Source organism: Triticum aestivum, chromosome 5A (genome assembly GCF_018294505.1).
Source record: "Triticum aestivum cultivar Chinese Spring chromosome 5A, IWGSC CS RefSeq v2.1, whole genome shotgun sequence".
In the NCBI taxonomy this organism is placed as follows: domain Eukaryota; kingdom Viridiplantae; phylum Streptophyta; class Magnoliopsida; order Poales; family Poaceae; genus Triticum; species Triticum aestivum.
This window is the reverse complement of record NC_057806.1, coordinates 562,800,001-562,806,521: the sequence shown is the minus strand read 5'-3', so window position 1 is coordinate 562,806,521 and position 6,521 is coordinate 562,800,001. Positions and strand designations below refer to the sequence as shown.

Below are 6,521 nucleotides of genomic sequence, written 5' to 3'. Positions count from 1 at the left end.
CTCAACAAACACCATCCGAGACACCTGTAGAGCATCTTTATAATCACCAGTTACGTTGTGACGTTTGATAGAACACTAAGTGTTCCTCCGGTATTCGGGAATTGCATAATCTCATAGTCATAGGAACATGTATAAGTCATGAAGAAAGCAATAGTTTATAAACTAAACGATCATAGTGTTAAGCTAACGGATGGGTCTTGTCACACACATCATTCTCTAATGATGTGATCCCGTTCATCAAATGACAACACATATCCATGGCTAAGAAACTTAATCATCTTTGATGAACAAGCTAGTCAAGTAGAGGCACACTAGGGACTCTCTGTTTGTCTATGTATTCACACATGTGCTAAGTTTCCGGTTAATACAATTCTAGCATGAATAATAAACATTTATCATGATATAAGGAAATATAAATAACAACTTTATTATTGCCTCTAGAGCATATTTCCTTCATCCAAAGCTTTCAAGCACTCGTAGAAATAAAATTTGACTGCAAAATTCTAGCTGTCCAATTTGATTGGGGAGGAGAATACAAAAATGTAAACTCATTCTTCCAACAAATTGGCATACCTCACCATGTGTCTTGTCCTCATGCTCATCAGCAAAATGGTTCTGCTGAGCATAAGCATAGGCACATCATTGAAGTGGGTCTTGCCTTGCTTGCTGCTGCATCCATGCCACTAAAGTTCTGGGATGAAGCGTTTCTCACCGCCGTTCATCTTATTAACATATTGCCTAGTCGGGTCATCAACAATGAAACTCCGGTAGAACGCTTGCTTCACACCAAACCCGACTATAATTCCTTACGAGTGTTCAGGTGTGCCTGTTGGCCCAATCTTTGCCCGTACAATAATCGCAAGCTCATGTTTAGATCCAAACAATGTGTTTGTCTGGGTTACAGTCCACAACACAAAGGTGTCAAATGCCTGGATGTGTCTACCGGACGCGTATACATCTCCCATGACGTTGTGTTTGATGAAACAGTTTTTCCCTTTGCACATCTCCATCCAAATGCCGGTGCTCTTCTTCAAAAAGAGATCCTTCTTTTACCATCTCATCTCACCGGCGTTGACCATGGAGACGAGTTAAATACTGGTGATCAATTATTGACTAATACTCTTACTAATGGTGAACATGAGTGTTGTGATGAAACAAAAAAAACGGTGCAGAAAATGTTGAAGAAATTGATCAAAATAAATATTTCATGCTTCCTGGACAAAGCAGCAGCAGTACAGAGGCGAATCAGCCTCGGGATCACAGTGTGGCAGCCTCAGGATCCTCTCCCTACAGGTCTGTCCCGCAATCTCCTACGGGATCTGCGCCGGGTGTGGCAGATCGGTCCATATCGGGACCTGTGCCGCGTCACGACGCCAACGGCGGCTCGGTGGGTTGCCCTGCTCTACACCAATCCTCGACTGCCACGTGGCCCTCTGCTGGCCAGCCTGTGCCTGGGCGATTCGGCAACGACCCGCGCTGCTACGTGCGGCACGCACCACGACACGACACAGAAACCCGTGTTGATCCGGCCGGGGCCGCAACATCATCTTCTCATCATGAGCCGGCGCCGGATGTGGGGGCTGGTGCGGGATCTTCTGCGCCGGTTCCTTCTTGCCCGACGCCTGCTGCAGCCACAGAAGATCCACCTGCACCACCCCAACCCGACAGGTCCCCATCGGGATCCACGGCTGTTCCTGCTACAGGATCTTCTACGCCAACTTCTTCACCGTTACAAACAAGGCTTCAAAGGGGAGTAACTCAACCCAAAAATTATAAAAGCATAGTAAAATTTGGTATTGCTTGTACCACAGATGAACCAACTACTATTGCAGAAGCCTTGAGCGATACACGGTGGAAGAAGGCTATGCAAGAGGAGTACATGGCACTTCAGAAAAATAAAACCTGACACCTAGTTCCTGCATGTCAAGGTAAAAACGTGATTGATTGCAAGTGGGCCTACAGAATTAAAAGAAAATCTGATGGAACCATAGATCGCTATAAAGCTAGACTCGTTGCAAAAGATTTCAAGCAATGGTATGGCATAGACTATGAGGAGACCTTCAGTCCTGTTGTGAAGGCTGCTACTATTCGCCTTGTTTTGTCTATTGTTGTGTCTAGGGGATGGAGTCTACGTCAGCTAGATGTACAGAATGTGTTCCTTCATGGCGTTCTGGAAGAGGAAGTGTTCATGCGACAACCTCCTGGGTTTAAGAACAAAAACAAACCTTTCCATGTGAGTAAACTTGATAAGGCTTTGTATGGACCGAAGCAAGCTCTTAGGGCATGGTATTCCAGATTGAGCTCAAAACTTCAAACACTTGGGTTTACTCCTTCTAAGTCTGACACCTCATTGTTTATTTACAATAAGTCAAATACCTCTATATCTGTCCTAATATATGATGATGATATTATTGTCACAAATTCATCAAATGAGGCTGTTACAGGACTGCTAAAGGATCTAAACTCTGAGTTTGCTCTTAAGGATCTAGAAGACTTGTATTACTTTCTTGGGGTTGAAGTAAAGAAGAATGGAGATAGTCTTCACTTATCTCAAGAGAAGTATGCAACTAATCTTGTAGCCAGAGCAAGATTGCAGGGCTGTAGATACCTTGAGCATCGGATTAACATTCAGCAAGTCATCATCAACTCTTGTCAGTGCATTCTTTGATTCTGACTGGGCAGGTTGTCTGGATGATAGGTGCTCAACAGGTGGTTTTGCAGTTTCCTTTGGTCCTAATTTAATCTCTTAGTGTGCAAAAAAACAAGCTACTGTATCCAGGTCTAGTACAAAAGCAGAATATAAAGCATTAGCTAATGCCACGACAGAAATCATTTTGGTTCAGTCCTTGTTGAGAGAGCTCGGTATACGTTGCAAGCAAGCTCCATGTTTATGGTGTGACAACCTTGATGCCACATACCTTTCTGCTAATCCAGTTTTCATGCAAGGACCAAACGAAATTGATTTCCATTTTGTCAGAGAAAGAGTTGCTGCCAAGAAATTGGACATTCGGTTTATTCACTCTCAAGATCAGATTGCAGATGGTTTTACCAAGGCCTTACCTACAAGAAGTTTTGAAGAGTTCAAACGTAATCTCAACTTGACCAAGTTGTGATTATGGGACGGTGTTAAACGTGATATGCTAGGCGCATTGGTCCCAAATGGGCCGAACTACGTTAGTTAGAGATAGAGTTAGACAATATTCTTGTAACCTCTTTCCATCTCTATCTTCTCTCTTTACTTGGTTCTCAAGATGTAATCTAAACAGCCTGTATGCATATCTCAGGGATATGCCCCTGCCTATATAACACGAAACCGTCGCCTCCAACGAGGTACGACGTTCATCGCTAGTTTACAATTTTAAATCTGTGACCAAATGTAAAGAACTTGCTAACGGAGAGGAGATAACTACACAGTGCTTCTGATAACAGAGAGAACTAACTGCTTGTAATAGTCAATTTTAATTAATAGTTCTCTTGTAATAATTAAAGATAGTACTATGCTGGTTCGGCATAAAAAACCTGCTTTTAAATGCATAGCAGAACCCACAGTTACTAAACAGACCAAGCCCAGAGGATAGGCAAATAAGCTCTAAGGTATCTCCATGTTTACAAAACTCGACAAAATAACAATGCTCTCACCTAAATTATGATCTGAATGTAATATAGGCAAATAGTGTTGGCATGATGGCAAAGAAGAGGGGGGGGGGGTGGTCAACCAGTCCAAAACTACAAAAATTCTTGACTGTCTGGCAGAATGAATGATGGCATGATGGCAAAAAAGGGGGAAAATGGACAACCAGTCCAGAACCACGAAAACCCTTCACTATCTAGTAACATGCATGACCTGGAATTAGCTATGCTTACTTTTTACAGGGTGAAAAAATAGGACGCTTCCTCCAAATTTATTAACACAAAAAAAATCTAAATCTCTCTTTTCTATGGTCAACAATTCTGCATCACCAAGTATCTTCCTACATATCGGCTTAAATACAACAATTCTGCATAACCAAATATCTATCTATAGAACTGCATAAATTAACAAACAAATACAATCAGTTCAGTCAGACATGGGGAACTTCGGACATATAGATTTTTATTCAGACCAACAATAGAAATGAAAAGTTTAAGTTGCCTCAAAGATGCAAAATTCAAATGACTCAAAAGACATCAACTGATCAATGCTCCTACATGGGGAAACCCCTTCTGAATTCCCCAGTCCAGAACTCAACTCTCGCTAACAAAGCAACTGTAAATTTCAATCGGATTTGGTTAGATAGTTCTTTTTTGTTCGATGATAAAATCGGGGTAGACAGATACTCCCTTGGAAGAGGAAGTAGTAAATAGAGAGATATTCGTCTCACGTTGGGAGTACTCGCCGCCGACAAAGTGGACAGACAACGGCTATGAAGACGGGGTGACAACACCGAGCATGCCAAATGCTATGAGCGCGGCGGCGAAGATGAACTCCTTGACCAGCGCGCCACACGGTCTGACGCCGCCAAGCAGATCGTCCTTGTCAGTCGCAGAAAAGGCAAGGTACAGTTAGGCCATTCTTGATTCGGTTCACCAGGCATTTCTTACTATAGTGACTGTATCCCAGACTCCCAGTTGCTAATTCATACATGTTCATAACCATGATAGCATGCTCTCAAAGCCTCCGGCTCCTGCTTGCACCTCTGATTGTGGCATCATGCAAGGAATGTCACTAATAACATAACTATGAAGCATGAAAGGAACATTACTGTTCCAGTTTTTCAGGCGAGCATTCCCGCAAAAGAAAAAATAAATCAGACGAGCACTGCACTATGAAGTAATAAGAACTGCTTTAAGACAATGTGACAAATATACCTGGATGAAGCAAGCAAGGCATTGAGTTCTCTCTCCTTAGCATCTCTTCTTGATGTTGAAAGTTAATTGACCCATCAGCGACATCACAATTACTGATTCCTTTTTTTTTTCTTGTAGGACGGGAGTCCACCTAGTGATGTAACTTGGTGCAGTAAAGATGTGCTTAGAGATGACAACCTGGGAGTGGCACGAGCACTCCAGTCCCATGATCGTGACTGGTCACGTTTTGGCCCTCTTATTGAAGAGATCAAGGAGTTGTTGAACGGGGTTGACTAACATCGGATAATCTGGTCTAGAAGATCGACAAACAAGGTGCCTCACAATCTTGCGAGGGAAGACTGTGTGAATAAGCTATGTAAAACCTGGTTTATTGTTCCTCCAGTTTATATTCATGATGCTGTTTGCAACGAGTAACTACTATATAAGGTAAGTAATGAAAGCAGCATTTGACCCTGAAAAATGCAAAACAAAAAAGTGAGAGTGGTCGGCAGGATTCGAACCTGCGCGGGCAAAGCCCACATGATTTCTAGTCATGCCCGATAAGCACTCCGGCACGACCACCTGCTCGACATTTTTTCATGCGCTTTCACTAGTGAGTCAATTGTAAGCACAGAAACCGTTTAAATCCGTCTCTATCTGTCGGGTTTTTTTACCTAAATATTGTCAATAGTCCGTTTTACATGGATTCCTGGAAATTACACAGGTTATCGCTGACATCATATGGCAACTTATTCTTAGCGCTTTGTGCAAGTGCAACGACCTTCTATCTCACGCTATCCCCAATGATGTGCTCAGTCTGAACATACATTTTGGCCCGAGGGAAGTCCTTGTTCACTGATAATTTTTCCTAGGGATAATTATTCTTGCTCATGTACAATTACATCTGGCTTTTTTACGGAAATGCCATCATGCGGTGTATATTTCAAGCGAAAACAAGGATACATTGTTTGCATGTACATCAACTAAAAAATCGGGAGGCTCGGTCTGCCAAAGTAATGATTCGTGGACAATTAGTCGTAAATGTTCATATCTTGTAATGCTTCGGTCATAGTTGACTTTGCTTAATAATCAATAAAAATAGTTGTGTGCATCATAATAATATAGAGGCCGGGGGTTCCAACCTCCTTTTCTGAAAGAAATAATAGCACTCCTGACTCTACAACACCAAGGAGGCGAGAATTAATTTTCTTGATTTGACTAACACGCACCTTCACCTCAATTTTTTATACAAAATAGTAAAGATGAAACACCATGGTAATGTTAGTCAAGTAGAGTTGTACCATGATAATACCTAAGCCATGGTTCTAGTGTTGGGATATATACTGGCACTAGGTTAGCAAATATATAAGTTACAACTCTGGAGGGTGTAGCCACATTGAAGCACAGTCCCAACCCGTCATGTAGTATCCTGTCCTCTCTAGACCATCGCCGATACTATGGTCTTCCCTGAATGAACTGATGGAGCGCTCCTGCGACCCGTCTTCCGACGCCCCCGCGGGCGCCGGCCCCGTCGCCGAGCCCTCCGCCGAGCCCTCCGCCGAGCCCCACCCGCCCTTGTCGCCGCCGGTGCCGGTCGCGCCTCTCCCGACGGCCGTTCCTCCCGAGGCTCTGTCATCGCCTCGCCCTTGGCCCATGTGCGCCCCCGCTGGGCTGACATGGCCGAGGACTCCGAC

General features: G+C 43.4%; 1 non-coding gene across 1 annotated transcript; it reads right to left on the bottom strand.

Moving 5' to 3' along the window:
- Positions 1-5,327: 5,327 nt before the first annotated feature.
- Positions 5,328-5,409, bottom strand: TRNAS-AGA (transfer RNA serine (anticodon AGA)). The gene has a single exon. It is a non-coding gene; the product is annotated as a tRNA-Ser (tRNA).
- Between the last annotated feature and the right edge of the window lie 1,112 nt (positions 5,410-6,521).